Source organism: Pinus tabuliformis, chromosome 9 (genome assembly GCF_031772625.1).
Source record: "Pinus tabuliformis cultivar Carrire ecotype Pingquan chromosome 9, CPIR1, whole genome shotgun sequence".
Classification (NCBI taxonomy): domain Eukaryota; kingdom Viridiplantae; phylum Streptophyta; class Pinopsida; order Pinales; family Pinaceae; genus Pinus; species Pinus tabuliformis.
In genome coordinates this window covers 1,706,987,079-1,707,003,200 of record NC_142307.1, presented here as the reverse complement: position 1 = coordinate 1,707,003,200, position 16,122 = coordinate 1,706,987,079, and the positions used below count along the sequence as shown (strand labels likewise).

Sequence of the window (16,122 nt, the reverse complement as noted above, 5' to 3'; positions counted from 1 at the left end):
TTATTGCATATATGTTGTGATGATATGTAGATTTACACGGGCTAATGAACAAGCTGTGAATGGGAGAATCACGCATGTTGCAGCTTCAAGGCCCAAAATGCTTTGTCTTGTGTTTAGCAATGATCCACCAAAAGGAATTTAAGACCATTCCTCCTTATATAAATGTGAAATTTGTAATCTCGACATTTTTAGGCATGTAATTAGTCTCTTCTCCAATGGTTCAAATGACATTGCAAGGCGTGAAGCTAAACCAGTTTCCTCAAATAAAATACATGTGGATGATTATGGTATGGCATAAAGAGATGTTGGACTTCAAGTTAGATTTTTGTTATTTTAGTTCATGTAGTCTTGGTAATCCCATGAAAAGCATTATTTCAAGGTCATAAGGAGAACTTTTAACTTTGACCTTCGTGCCATACGTGGTCTGCACACCCACGGGTGGACCATCTACCTCATATTGGAAAAAACTTCCAGACATTGCCCCTGATGCAACAGTAACAACCCTACAGGGAACTACCACTTCATTTTCACAAACGAGAACATTATGACCATCGTTTGCTTCAGTAAACTTCCCAAATTTGGAATTGAGAAATAGCACTCTGTCTTCAACACACCTGAAAACAACCAAATATTTTTTAACTTTTCTTCACGAAGGATATTTTGACTCACATGACCATAGGATCATCAGTTAAGGGGAGCTTGTTCCTCTTAAATACACAATTGTATTTTTTCAAACTTTTCTCAAAACAATTTTCAAGACCAAGAGCTTCAAATTCATCCTCCCACACACCACAATTATTAGTAAATGGAATGTCGGCCCAACAAGACCCACAACTAGGCCGTGTTTAGCTGATTTTGCTACTAGTTAAAAACTAGTTGGACCACACCCCATGACTACCAAGTCCAAAAGTTCATCTCCAAGTCTAAGCGGTTGCAACTTCCACCAACAACCTCTTTGAGAATGTGACATGACATCAACGTATATGACTCCACATCTATATTGCAACCGAATGAAAGGCCACATAGCACCTATAACTTTACATAAAATAAAAAATTACCCTTTCAACCAGTGAGAAGAACTCTTATGATAATTGATATAAATTGTATATGGTTTCCCCATATTGAAAATAAGCTCAAGTATGAAGCCAAGTAAACTCTTGCTTCCAACATGGAGAATATAAGGTCTTCCAAATGTAACATTAAGAAACATGGGTATGTTAGTGCTAGTAGAATTATTAAAGTTTCTTCTAATAATGATAAATCTTCTAGTCTAATTGTGGAATTGCAAAACTTGGACATACAAAAGGTGTGCATCTGCATAATTTTGATAACTTCTTAATTCCTAATTCATGCAACTTATGTGAACGTTTATGGAGAAGCAATGTTAGAACCATTTTGAAAGATGTAAATGCCATAAACTCTAATTGATGGGAATGGAGCAGGACAGGTATGCAACAAGATTCTTCCCCTGATGATGCCATAGTGTAAAGTAGATGCCAAGAGTGTTTATGAAAATGCATCCTAGAGGGTGAATATTAATTCGAAGCAAGGTTGGAGCTTTAGTCATGATAATTGTTGAGTCTTGAAAATGTCATTCATTTGCATTACACTTTCACTATTATATCCATTATATCACCTCTATTTCACCTCCATTTCACTACTATGTCACCACATTCATCCCACTTTCATTATCATTGGGCTACCTTTATGTTTTTCCATATTTATTATTTCTAAACCTTTTAAGTGAATTTGTGGTTAAACATTAGAAAATAATGTGCATATGCTTATACCTAACAAATGGGTTGAGTTTGTTGACATGTATAGGTTGAAAGGAGACTTCTAGAAGACCCTTATGTGGCACTCTAAGGCCAAATTCGAATTTGGTTGGAAAGAATCATGGGATCATGAGGATATGTGTCACATCTCCTAATTGTATTGTAACTCTAAAAGACATGTGTCTTATCAGTTCCTATTTTGATTAGGACTCTAGAGGTAGAGGGAGAGATTCATGGATTATCATTAATGAGATGGCTCTCATCTTTTTGTATAAATAGGAGGTCTCTCTCCTTCATTAGTTAGTCTCTCTTTAGTCTTTCCTTTAGTCTTTTCTTAGTCATTTTAGTTTGTTAGTCCCATGGCTTTTGAAAGCTTTGGAGAGCTTTGTTGTACTTTGCACTTTTGAAGAAATTGAATAAAGCTTTGATGTTCTCAACATGGAAGGAGATGTGAAGTAGATGTCATGGAGCATATTAGGATGTAAGTAGATTAGATTTCATTTTGTAAATATTGCTTTGTAGAATGTAAGGTAGACTAGATTTTCATTCATGCAATTTTAATTTATGCAAGTGTGTTTAATTTTGCTTTGATTTCATAGGTAGAAGGGGGCCCTTGCCTTGTACAGTTTGAATTATTGCATTTTATTTTCTCCCGGGATTGTGTGTGTTGTATTTGCTTTAATATCTAATGGTAGTTGTAGTTGTCTTATTCATAGTGCTGCCCTTTTTGCTCTATTTTCTAGATTAGTTCTTAGCTTAGTTTTACAAGTTGGATGCTAACAAATTTATGTTCTCTTTATCATGAATAATTTATCTTTCAGAGAACAAAACACTAATTGATTGCAGCTTGTTTTTAAGTAGCTTTGGCTTGTAGCACTAATACTTTTTCCTCTTATTTGCCCATAATCACATATGCAAGAAGCAGTATGATGGACAAAGCATAGTAGTGTTATAATTCATCACTTAGAGTTTTTATCAATTCTTGGATTTGTCTTTAGCTACTTCCTAATCGTGTTTTACGCAGTACTATGTGGTAGAAGCAGGGAGTTAGGAAGAGATAACCATTATCATCAGTCCTTGAAGTGATTTTCTTATTTTCTTTTATTTGCAACAATATGAATAGAGACTAATGCCATTAGAATGTGGTCATTTACTTTCAAGTCATTTCAAGTTCTTTGCTTTCAGTTTCATTTCAAGTTATTTCTTTCAAGCTCTTTCTTTGCAAGTTTAAAGTTTGATTACTTTCTAGACTTATTTCTAACTATTTCTTAATCGTGTTTAACATAATACTATATGTTGAAGCAGGGAGTTAGGAAGAGTTGAACATTATAACTGGTCTTTAAAGTGGTTTTTCTTACTTGTCACCTTAGAGCTTGATTACTTTTTGGACTTATTTCTAATCATGCTTAACATAGTAGTATATGTTGAAAGCAGAAGGTTAGGAAGAGTTGAACATAAACTATAAAACAACGAAGTAAGAAAAAGGTTAACTAAGCACATATAGTGCACCACACTTCATCAGTTTACGATACCTGGATTGATAATTTATGTAGAGCAATTTAAGACATTAAATTGACTAAACATTTTGGCGTCGTTGCCGGGGAAGTGTAATTAGGAGACCTTATTTCTTACATCTGGAAAAAAAAATAATAATCCTTGAAGTATGCTCTCCTCTTGCACTTTGTGTGATCTGGAGGATCAGAAAAAGGATTGTTAAGTAAAAAAAAGACAAAATAATAATTCTTGAGTATGCTCTCCTCCTGCACTCTGTGTGATCTGGAGGATCATAAAAAGAATTGTTAAAAAAAAAAAAAAAAAATAGGAGACAAAATAAACTTCATCACTTCAATTGATTCAATAAAAAAAAAAAATGAAAAAATAAAACTCAGGTGCTTTGATAGGTTCAAATTGTCCAAAATTGTCTGGTTATGCTTTGTAGTGGTCTTCAAAACACTGTATCTTGTTCAAATAAGGTTTTGCAACTTAGTTGCAGAAACTGCCCTGATCCCGCAGCTATCTGACAATCCCGCAGCTGTTTCAAGGTTTAACAGGTTACAGGCATCTAATGAAAAAACCGACCACATGGGCATCTCCAGAATTGTCCTGACATGGATCCTATCCTAGTCATCCAGCTCAGATCGATGAAAAACCAGCCTAGGACCTCAGTCAAAGTCTTGGTTTTAGCATGTTTTTCTTGAAGTGTTTGTTTGCCCTCTTTCTCTCTGTTACTAATGGAAACCTAAAGGGAATTAGTAACTTCTGATTGAAGAACCATTTGCTGATCAACGGCTTAGTAATCTGCTCCCCCAAGTCTTCTCCTAGGGTTTTAAAGTCCAGCCCCACATACTCTTCGTCTCCATCTGTGACACTTTCCCTTTCACCATCTTCAAGCACTCCAGTGGTATCCAACACACCTTCTGCCAGCTCATCATGGTTGAAAAATACCAGAACACTGAGTAATATAAGTGGGAGTTCTGAAGCTGCAAAAGAAAAATTATACAGAAGGAATTCACACGTAGAAACTCACTCTATGGATCTCGGCAGCAATTCTGGTACAGTAGACCAAAACAAGAATATTATACAAGAAATGTCTATGTTCTTGCAGCATTGCAGAGAATTGGATGAGAGGCAACAGTCATGGTTGGTGCACAAGAAATAAACTTGCTGGAGACTGAAACGACTTGAGCAGCAGCTTGAAGCTGAGAAAATTCATAAACAGCCGAGTGCAGAACAGAAAATTAACTCAAAAAAAAAAAAAAAAAAAACCGCAAAACCTGAAAAATGTCAAACTTTACACGCTCTATTTGCCAAAATGGTAGCGAATTTAAAAAAAATAAAACATGGGTTTTTTTTCCAGGTGGGTTAATTAGATAACCCAGAAACCGTTTGGGAAAATTCGTGGTGGTCTGGGAAAAATGTTCGGTTCTTTGGAGCCCGTTTTTTACTGCCGCGCGTGAAAAATTGAGTTATTAACTGGTTGTTTGAATAACTCCACGTACCTGAGGGAAAGATTTCTAATAGGGATCAATTACATGCTGGCATAAACAATAAATTACACGACTTTACACCTGTTAGAGACGTGTTTCAATTAAACACGACTCTATTAATCGCTGCCGGTTAAATGTTGGGTATCCAAAACACTAACCCTCCTACGCTCATAACACTCCATTTCACGCTGTTCCATTCTCTCATTTCCTTCATTCCGTTCCATTCACTACGTTGCCCCCATAAACCATACTCTGTTTTCTCCTCTCTGCTAATTCTGAGAAACAGTGAATACATATAACCAGTGAACGTATGTTACGGTTGTATTACGACTGCTAAGCCACCGTTCCACTGTGTTAAAGCTGTTAATCCACCTTTTCACTATGTTCAAGCCGTGAATTCACTGTGTCCAAGGCTATTGCTGAAACCATACAACCTCTTTTCCACAAAATTCTGAACAGAGCCGAGAATTTACTGTGTAAAGCCACCATTGAAGTAGTGTTTTAGAACAGAGCCGTAGAGTCAATGGGGAAACTTTTAAGGGCTGAACCAGAAGGTTCAAAATTCCTGGAAGCATATCCTCAAGTTGAGGAGGCATTGCAGAAAGCCAACTGGCTACAGTGCATCAAGAAATTTAAAGGCTACCACAAGGAGGTTACAAAAGCCTTTGCAAGGTCATTCAGAGATAAAGACAGTCAAGTGGAGGTGGAGGTTATTAAACCCCGCAGCTTTGTTTCAAACTCCACAGTTCCATTTTTCAGCCGAAATTTGAGATGGAGAAATTGCTTAGTTTGTTCGCACACAGCCACTCCATTTCACAGAATTTTTTACACTCTGCAATCCCGCAGCCATTTAGTGATCCCGCAGCTGTTTTGTTAAACTCTAGGTTGTAGGTGTCATCAGGCAAAACAGGTCACATGGGTAGCTAGGGAAATTTCAGTACATGGATGGTGTCCTATTCATTCGGTCAAATTTGATGAAAAGACCCCGGTCAAAGGGAAGTCAAATTGGGTGTTATCACAAAGTCGCCACACTGAGTCGCCACATTAAGTCGCTGCATGTCAAGAAAAAACAATAATTTTGAATCAATGAAATGAACAAGTTATTTTCTCACTTTTCTGAAGGTATTGATTAATTTTGGACTGATAATGAAAATTGAATGGCTAACTTTTTATTCAAGATTTTTAGCTACAGAGCTGTTCCTCAATTCCGCAGCCAGAAAAACCTCATTGTTCAAATCAGCCTATCTTTCTCATACAGAATCAGATTTTGATGATTTAAGTACCATTGGAAAGATCTCAACAAGATCTATACAATGAGAAATATATCATTAGAGTTTGAAATGGCAAATAATGAAATAAATTGCTGAAAAGAAGCAACATCAACTTGAGGCACTAATTCCAAAGCAGGTATAAATTCTTTTGATTTTTCCTTTGAGAACTTGTTTCATTAATACAAATTCTTAGTTTTGTGTGTAAATATCATAACTAGAGAGATTGGTCACCTCTCTCCTTTGATAATCTTACATTCCATTGCAGAAGAAGTATTAGTTTTTTTGCAGGTTCCAGGAGGAAGGACAAATGACTACAAGGGAATGATGTCTCTCTAAGAGACCAATTTGTTTCATAAGAGAATGATCAGCAACAAAGAGGAAATATGTTGATGCAAAATCAGATCCAAATACTTGAAAAACTTTCAGATACTATTGTCTCCATCACATCCATACTCCATAATAAACCATTCATCTCATTCCACTCCATATTTTCCATTTTCATTCACATACACTTTCCATCTCTTTTTGTCCATTCATAACCCACCAATAAAAGCAAAAGGCTCATTCACATGCTTATTGCCCATTGTCATTTCTGTTCTCCATTGCCATTTTCCATTTTCACTTTCCATTCCTTGTCATTTTCATTCCGCAAATAAGCCCTGCTTCAATGCAAATTATTGAGTCCATAGTCCTTTGAGTCTAAGTTCTTTGTAAAAACACCTTGAGACTTGCATGCCTTAATGGCAAGTTCTCATGCTGACAAACAATGGGAATACATTAATGTCCCTTGTTCGTTAGATCTTCTAGGTGACTCGACATCAGCAAATTCATTCGTACCTAGCAAGATGTGTTTGGGCATCTTGACTCTCATTGACATCAATGGTGAGAGTACTCGTGTTGACTAGTGGCATCCATTAATGGCCACTAAGCCAACAATTTCCTACTATGTTCGACATCAGAACATATTTTCACATAGTAGGAATTGTGCCAATGAGTTTTGAAGACATGAAGACTATTATTTTCAGCATTTTGGAGCAGATTCAGCAAGTTTTAGTAGAAGCAATAAAAAGCCATCTTATCTCTCTATCCATGACTCCTCTTGTTCAGCCACTTGAAGAAGAATATGATCAGAAGTTTTCAGCCACCACACACATACAACTCATCCATTCCAAAGGGTAAGTGAAGGTACGGCATTTTCTAACTTTTAACCATAGAATTCCATAAAAAGCTAGAATGATACTTGTTGGAAAAACATTTCTCTTCCTCATTTCATAAAATTGCCAATACCATCAGTTGGGGGGGGGGAATACATTCATATTCATATCTTTCCATGTCCATAACATATTCAAGAGCTCACATACTTCCAATATATATTAATTATTACATTGCTATTATGAGCATACAATGGCTTTTGAAAAAGTGCTTAAAGGATAAATTGGATACAAACAAAATCATGGTTGTCACACAAGAACCAACCATCATGCAATCCAATAAAGATATACTTTGCAACAATAATCAAAATATCATTACGCAAAGTTCAAAGATCAAAATAGAAGGCAACAAAAAAAAAATGGTTGTAACACAAGAACCAACCATGTTGCAATTCAAGTGAAACACTTTGCAGAAATATGAAGTTATCAAATGATATCATGCAAAGTTAAGCCAAAGCTCAAGAATCAAAAGAGTCAATGTAATATATGTTGCATGAGGACATGCAATAGCTTCAGTTGGGGGGTATGTTGAGTCTTGAAAATGTCATTCATTTGCATTACACTTTCACTATTATGTCCATTATATCACCTCTATTTCACCTCCATTTCACTACTATGTCACCACATTCATCCCACTTTCATTATCATTGGGCTACCTTTATGTTTTTCCAATATTTATTATTTTTAAGCCTTTTAAGTGAATTTGTGGTTAAACATTAGAAAATAATGTGCATATGCTTATACCTAACAAATGGGTTGAGTTTGTTGACATGTGTAGGTTGAAAGGAGACTTCTAGAAGACCCTTATGTGGCACTCTAAGGCCAAATTCGAATTTGGTTGGAAAGAATCATGGGATCATGAGGATATGTGTCACATCTCCTAATTGTATTGTAACTCTAAAAGACATGTGTCTTATCAGTTCCTATTTTGATTAGGACTCTAGAGGTGGAGGGAGAGATTCATGGATTATCATTAATGAGATGGCTCTCATCTTTTTGTATAAATAGGAGGTCTCTCTTCTTTATTAGTTAGTCTCTCTTTAGTCTTTCCTTTAGTCTTTTCTTAGTCCTTTTAGTTTGTTAGTCCCATGGCTTTTGAAAGCTTTGGAGAGCTTTGTTGTACTTTGCACTTTTGAAGAAATTGAATAAAGCTTTGATGTTCTCAACATGGAAGGAGATGTGAAGTAGATGTCATGGAGCATATTAGGATGTAAGTAGATTAGATTTCATTTTGTAAATATTGCTTTGTAGAATGTAAGGTAGACTAGATTTTCATTCATGCAATTTTAATTTATGCAAGTGTGTTTAATTTTGCTTTGATTTCATAGGTAGAAGGGGGCCCCTGCCTTGTACAGTTTGAATTATTGCATTTTATTTTCTCTCGGGATTGTGTGTGTTGTATTTGCTTTAATATCTAATGGTAGTTGCAGTTGTCTTATTCATAGTGCTGCCCTTTTTTCTCTATTTTCTAGATTAGTTCTTAGCTTAGTTTTACAAGTTGGATGCTAACAAATTTATGTTCTCTTTATCATGAATAATTTATCTTTCAGAGAACAGAACACTAATTGATTGCAACTTGTTTTTAAGTAGCTTTGGCTTGTAGCACTAATACTTTTTCCTCTTATTTGCCCATAATCACATATGCAAGAAGCAGTATGATGGACAAAGCATAGTAGTGTTATAATTCGTCACTTAGAGTTTTTATCAATTCTTGGATTTGTCTTTAGCTACTTCCTAATCGTGTTTTACGCAGTACTATGTGGTAGAAGCAGGGAGTTAGGAAGAGATAACCATTATCATCAGTCCTTGAAGTGATTTTCTTATTTTCTTTTATTTGCAACAATATGAATAGAGACTAATGCCATTAGAATGTGGTCATTTACTTTCAAGTCATTTCAAGTTCTTTGCTTTCAGTTTCATTTCAAGTTATTTCTTTCAAGCTCTTTCTTTGCAAGTTTAAAGTTTGATTACTTTCTAGACTTATTTCTAACTACTTCTTAATCGTGTTTAACATAGTACTATATGTTGAAGCAGGGAGTTAGGAAGAGTTGAACATTATAACTGGTCTTTAAAGTGGTTTTTCTTACTTGTCACCTTAGAGCTTGATTACGTTTTGGACTTATTTCTAATCATGCTTAACATAGTACTATATGTTGAAAGCAGAAGGTTAGGAAGAGTTGAACATAAACTATAAAACAACGAAGTAAGAAAAAGGTTAACTAAGCACATATAGTGCACCACACTTCATCAGTTTACGATACCCGGATTGATAATTTATGTAGAGCAATTTAAGACATTAAATTGACTAAACAATAATCTAGGGTTTTAAAGATGCATGGAAAAGATAATGGCTTCATAAACCCTAATGCAGTTTGAGTGATGTCATGGTCATTAACATAAGAAGTCTTCGCTCCATTACAATGCATATGGTAGAAAATAAAGGCTTGAGGACACATAAGACTCTTAGTGCATCATACCCTAAAATTGAAATATACTAGGATCAAACGTCATCGCAAAAGCATAGGCATCAGTAAAGTTTGATGGCAATCATTTCAATGTAATATTTCACCGGCTTGAAATCATAAGCATAACTCTCGGGACCTAAAAAAAAGAAAGGGGACCCAAAAATTTGGTGTTGGGAAAATATTTTGGGCGGTGTTGTAGCAACTAAAACAAGCCCATATAAGGCTCTCTTGAGTCTAAAAATGTGTGTCTCTCAACTGCATGTCTCAAATACCTCTAGATGTTCAATGTAAATCTCTTCCTTAAAAACCCCATTGAGGAAGGTAGTCTTCACATCCATCTCGTGGATATTCCACCCCATCTGTGTTGTAATAGTTGAAACAAACCTAATAGATGAATACCTGGAATTAGGGAAAAGGTCTTGGCATAGTCAACTCCCTCTATCTACAAGAACTCCTTGGTAATGAATCTTTCCTTGTACTTCTTGATACTCCCATCACCTCCATGCTTGATCTTGTAGACCCAGTGAGATCCTACTATATATTTTCCCTCTAGCCTCTGCACCACTTCCCAAAAATAATTGTTCATGATGGATGCATACTTCTCCACCATGGCATCTCTCTACACCTTGTTTGAAATAATGAGAGGGGGGTGAACCAGTATTTCTTATCAATTAGTATATTTGTAATTTCACATATCATTAAAAAAAAATCCCCAGGGAAAATCGTAATTTTATTAATGAAAAAAAAATTACATGTTGTAGATGCTTTTAAAGCTTTCTTCAAGCAAGTCAACACTGGTGATCACAGAGCCAGTACATTTAAACTATAGAGAAACAAGTTACCCTTTCCTCCATTTCTTATTTTCTACTTTCCACCACTCTCCTTGAGATGGAGTGGTTGTTACAAGAGCTAGTTGGTTCCCCTCATCCATTTTTGGAACTTCCTTATCTGAGTCTGAGCTATCTGAAACATGTTGACATTTGTATCCTCCTAGTTCCTTAGACTTTGATCTCCCTTCCTTGTGCATTGTGGGACCTGGATTTGTTGATGCTTCATGATTTGTTTCCTTCTTTTCTACATTTTCTTGTGGATTCTGGATTTCTTCATTGGTAAAGGGATCCACTTCATATTAGGGTAGATGCGGAGAAAATTTCCATCCTTTGGGTTGTTTCCTTGATTTATTCTTCCTTCGTGGCTCTTTTCTGACCTCTGGACATGAATTTTGTAGATGTCTTGTCTGTCTACATATTCAACATCTGAAAGTCGTGTTTTCAAAATCTAGAAACTGTGTCCAACACTGCTTGTTGTGAGTCAGGAGGATGTGATCTGGCAATCGTTTGTTGAGATCCACATCCACACTAATTCTAGCGAAGGTGTAGATTTTTTCGTCAACTCTTTGTGTGGTTGTCTTTTTGTATCACCCTAAGAGATTCCAAATGCCTTATAGTACATTATGATGCGAGAAATCTAGTGGGAGATTATGTAGTCTAACCCAAACTGGCATTTTTTATACTACTATAGTATTTGTGTCAAAATCTGGGAACCAGGGAGTAACAAAAATTCTTGTAGATCCCCAGAACCATGGGCTTTCTTGCAGAATATAATCTCGTTCCTTCGATGAAGAAAACTTAACTATGAAGAATCCTTTAGAGCAGAGGTGGATCTCACAGTTTATAGACCAATTTGTGAAGATCCAGTGAAAAAGATCCATTGGCTTTGGCAAAAAATTGTTGAACCTGCATATAACAGATTGAGCTTCATATGTTGTGAGCGGATCATTTGTTTCTAGTAGATCTATAGTGAATTTTGGAATGTGATTCAACTGTTCCATTATAGGGGTTGGGGATATTGTGTGATTGTCTAGATTTGGGGAGGCATATGGTTTTCCATTTAGAATATCTTTGAAAGATGAAGCTGCTTGATTTGATGTTGGTCCTTTGGGAAGACTCGATCCAGTAACACCTCCTGCACCCTTTTTCTTGTTCGATCGAAAATATCCTCCATGGAGTCGTAAATTTAAAAAGATGGTATATGATGGCGTGACATTATAATCTTGGAGTTTCAATTCATCTTGCATCAATTTACCTCTGCATATTAGGCTTTGATGCAATATCAAATACCCCAGTGTATGTAGGATATTTTGCTTAAGAATATTAAGCCTTTCAGAGACCTGCACCAAAAAAAGAATTGATTTCCCATATGGAGTTTTCATAAAAAAAAATTGTAAACATCTTTATGGCTCCGGATCCAAAATCCTTTTTTGATAGTCATGTGAGTCAATATTTGGATCTGTCTCAAAATATAGATTTGTTAGGTTTTGAGGAGGTTATAGAATAAAGAACAAACTCATAAACGAGATATGCTCCCCATGAGACCTGAATAAGTTACAACAACCTTGATGGACCTGAATTTCAAAAAGTTATGCAGAGATATGGCTAAACCTGAATTGGCAACCGACAGCTGATTAATGCATTGATGTTCCTTGTAACACCCATCTAGACATATTTTTTGTGGAGAACAACCTGGGTCAATTCTTGATTAAGCCGCTTCATACACATTGGGTTTCCACCATGCACATTTTTTATATATTTGCATGGGATGATCAATCTTGGTTTGAAATATACTTCCAGGGATGCATGACTGCACAAATACACTAATGTTGACTATGTTGGAAATAATTATTGATAGAAAGAGAACATATGGGTGCTACTTTAGCTTGGGATCTGCCATGACATTTTTTATGAGCGGGAGATAGAATTATGTAGCTTTAAGCACTGTCAAGGTTGAGTACATTGTTACTAGCATAACTAGTTACGAGGCAGTTTGGTTAAGGAAATTCTTTGGAGAGTAGTTTGAGTAGGTTATGAATATGACATTCATACAGTGTGACAATAAAGAGTGGGGTCCGATTGGAAGAAAATCTCGTATGTTGTTGGGACTAAGATATGTTTGTGTGTTGAGACAATATTGTTGCATGAGACAATCTTAGGATTGTGATTGCTTTCTCCATGAGAGGGAGGATGAATAAGGTATTCTTGTGTGGCATGTATTTATTATAATATAGTATTTGATGTAATGTCTTAAATGAACAGGAAATCAGAGGATCGTTTCTCTTGGTAATGTATGAGGAAGTATGAACGAACTCTTCAGTGAGTTTTTTAAGCAAATATTAGATATGAGCATGTTGATATGTTTTTTATCTACGGAGAGAAAGACTAATCAAGGACATTGATCCATATCTTCCCCCCTGTTTGAGCTCCGAGGGTGAGGAATTGAGATGTAGGGCTCTTGGGGTTGAGGGATCTCTGGAGAATAGGGTATCATCCTTATTTGTCACCCACAGGGTGGAAGATGTTGCTTCCCTATCTTGGTAGAGTAGAGTATACCCCAGTTTGCATCATACCCACAAGTTGGGCTTGTTGGGATTTTAACACCTCGTTTAGCCAACGAGTTGAGAGGGATTGGGGGTGTGTGATCCTTACCTTTGGTAGGTCAAGTATCTAACCTAAGATTATGATGCAAGGTTTTCTACCACATGACTCTTGAGGTTCATTATTGGTAAGATCAGGAAGCAATAGGATGGATGAGATATTGCATCTTGTCTATTTCTTGACATAGGGTGGAAGACGTGTGCTCCCCTATGAGATGACTTGAGGTGAGAATGTCCCATAAGACCTTCCTCGTTTTCATTGGATTCTGAGTTGAGATGTGATCCACGATGGATAGAGGCTGGTAGCTTGAACTCCCCTCCAATATCAAATTCTTCTTCTTTTAGATTAGTGTTCAAAATATGAGACTAGATACAAAGACAAGCAGAGGTAATAAGATATGAGCAGAGATAAACACAGACGACATTTGATGATGAAGATATACTTATGTGAGACATATGTTGCAGTTGATCATTTCTCCCTAGCTCAGAGGGAGTGTTAATTTGGTAGCTCAGGGACAAATTCCCTCCTTTGGATAGTTTTCCTCATTTAGAACGACCCCTCCTAACGCTTGAAATAATTTAATTTAATTAATGAAAAATATATATTTTTATATGAAAACCCACATAGGCACAAAAGGATAGGTCGACCCAAAAGAATAATTTGGACACCCTTGGATGGCTATAAATACAAGTCAAGTGACCCTCATTTGGAGATTATCAATCATTCTTCTTTCTTTGTTTTGGCTCGCACAAGTCTGAGGTCAGTTCACAGAAGTTGGTTCATTTAACTCCGAAATTGCAAGTTCTGAAGCTTGCACGTGTGATTAGGGTTTTTGGTTCTCAATTATAGGGTTGTCATATGAGATTTTGGTTACAACCGCATGCACGCAAGCCTATGCATGCAATCGAGAAGTTTCAATCACACACACATCTCTCTCTTTGTGTGGCTGGAACCTAGGTTTTGATTCTGACAGTTGACCACAGGCTGGTAAATAGTGATTTTGATTAGTACTATTGTTGGCTTCATCTTCGAGATATTGTTTGGTTGATTTTGTTGGATAAATTTTGTAGTTGAAGATGTGGATCATTTTACTCTCTCTTTGCTGAACATTTCATGACAATCTAATAAGAAGAAGGATTTGAAAGGGTTTTCCCCCCTGTGGGGTTTTTCCCTATTCTCCAACCAATTCGAGTGTCTCTATGTTGGAATGATTTTCTTCTATTATTCCTTTATGTTATGCTACATCGATGATGATATTGTTCTTTCTATTTAATTTCATATGTTAATGATTAATGTTATGATGTTGTGGGGTGAATTCAATGTGTATATAATGAAATGAAAATATCTAAAGCAAAGAATAACATAGCCCTAATAAAAATTAACACTTTTGAACCCATTGTTCCACGCTTCTCCACTATAATGCCAATGTTGTCCCAGTGTTCTCATTCATTGCCACGAATTTATTGGAAAACCCATGTATGCCTAGACCAGTATACAAGCACCCGCAAGCCCCAACCAGTTCTATGATTTCCTTCTCCAGACATCCCACACTTGTTCCCCAACATTTTGTTGCTCATTTCCATAATTCATAGTGCTCTCTCTGTGTTATTGTGTGATAATACCATGTCCTCTTCTTTGTGTGATAATTCTTCTTTTAGTGGCTCTTTTCTTCCACTGAGCCGCTCATGTGGCCCTTGCGTGTTGACCACACAGTGCAGCCCACATGGGGGCTTCACTCAATGAACCTCTAACATATTGTGTGCATTTGAAGCATACTAAACAATACCCTTAATCTGACTATGTATTGGAAAATACATCTAAAAATCACGTTATTTAACCCCTTACCAATAAGAACCTAAAACTAACACTCTTTTAGGATAGGGCAAGAATCTAAGAAAAGATTTGTCGAAGAGGATTGATATTCTTTTAGGACTCGGGATTTGAGATCCAAGATAAGAATATTCTTAAAAGGACGTACCTTGTGAACATCCTGATGGGGTATGTACCTTATAGAGGTAGTGTGGTATCACACGTAAATCCTCCCAACATAATGCTCTCAAATAAATTTGAGCTTGTCAAGATAAGCCTTACTGACAATGTTGGTTATATTGTTGATGCTTACAGTTGGCTTATCAATCTGACTTTTTTTTATGAGAATCCTTCAGTTTGACAATGATGTTGTATTGATGGTACAATTAGGAATACCTCCCTAGTTACAAGGGAGTGTTGAAAATGTAACTTGTTTTTGTCTTCATAATTGTTGTATTCATTTCAATATGTATCCTATATAACAAATAAAAGAAGAAAATAAAAGGTTATTTTTTAAAGCATGGGTTTCATGCTCATTTTTTATGGCCTTCTAGGTAAAAGCATGTTCTTCGTGCCTCTAGTGTTTGTTAGGTCTTAGGATTTATTGTCATGAGTCAAAGGAGTCAACATCATGTTTATAAGACCCTTCGAGGCATAATGTAATTAGAAAAAGAATTTATTTTGAGTCTAGAAAGTCATGGAAACTCGAAAATTACAATTCGGCCCTAACAGCTTCAATTCAGCCTATAGGAGGGAATTTTTCCCCCTTGGAAAGGCTATATAAAGGAGAAGTTTGACCTGATTTAACATCCACTCACTCACGAGTTCGATCTCAAGAAAGAAGTTAGATCTATAGTTGGGAAGTAGGAGAAGAAGAAAGTAAAGGTCTAGAATATTAAAGGAAGGACGAAAATCTTATTTTTGGGCTCAATCTCTCTCACACATGCGAAGGATTAGGGTTTGAACAACATCTAAGAGGAGACGAAATTGCAAGGCCGAGTTGTAGTAGGACGAAGTACAATATCTTGTTGCTGGAAGGAAGAATACTTAGTCTTGACCTCGTTGACCTTGGAAGGAGTTATCTTTCTCAAGGAAGCTCTCAAGAGGAATTTGGATTAGGGTTTGCAACTCTTACAGGGCCAAAGTTGCAGGTCAAAGAAGCAGTCTTGAAGC

The 16,122-nt window shown here is 36.3% G+C and overlaps 1 pseudogene; it reads right to left on the bottom strand.

Annotated features, from left to right (window-relative positions):
• Positions 1 to 1,024, bottom strand: LOC149155477 (lycopene epsilon cyclase, chloroplastic pseudogene; annotated as a pseudogene).
• Between the last annotated feature and the right edge of the window lie 15,098 nt (positions 1,025 to 16,122).